At 36.8% G+C, this 427-nt stretch overlaps 1 non-coding gene across 1 annotated transcript; it reads left to right on the forward strand.

The window, feature by feature from the left end:
• The first annotated feature begins 355 nt into the window (after positions 1-355).
• TRNAC-GCA (transfer RNA cysteine (anticodon GCA)) lies at positions 356-427 on the forward strand. The gene has a single exon. It is a non-coding gene; the product is annotated as a tRNA-Cys (tRNA).

Consider the following 427-nt stretch of genomic DNA (forward strand, 5'->3'; position numbering starts at 1 on the left):
TTCCACCATAATTTGGCCAAAACAATCATACTTCGTCACCATCTCCGTGATTGTGGTAACCAATCCTCAAATGATAAGATGTCCCATAAAAACCTCTTCCCCTTTAAGAATGTTTCAAAACAATCATTGTATGTAGAGGCATTGGTCCTATGTACCACTGCCTATTCAAATAAAATACAATGAAACAAATAAATCTGTTTTTTAAATGATCCAGTTTTCCTTTAATAAATAATATTAAGGACTACTTCTCCTGTTCCACAGTTTCAAGGTTGTACTTTCTGGCACAACTTAGTATGATCCTCACACTCTTTCATGATGTACTGATATTTTGTCATTCTGATTTTACTGAAAAGTTGGGGATATAGCTCAGTGGTAGAGCATTTGACTGCAGATCAAGAGGTCCCTGGTTCTAATCCGGGTGTCCCCT

Source organism: Lissotriton helveticus, chromosome 1_2 (assembly GCF_964261635.1).
Source record: "Lissotriton helveticus chromosome 1_2, aLisHel1.1, whole genome shotgun sequence".
NCBI classification, from domain to species: Eukaryota; Metazoa; Chordata; class Amphibia; order Caudata; family Salamandridae; genus Lissotriton; species Lissotriton helveticus.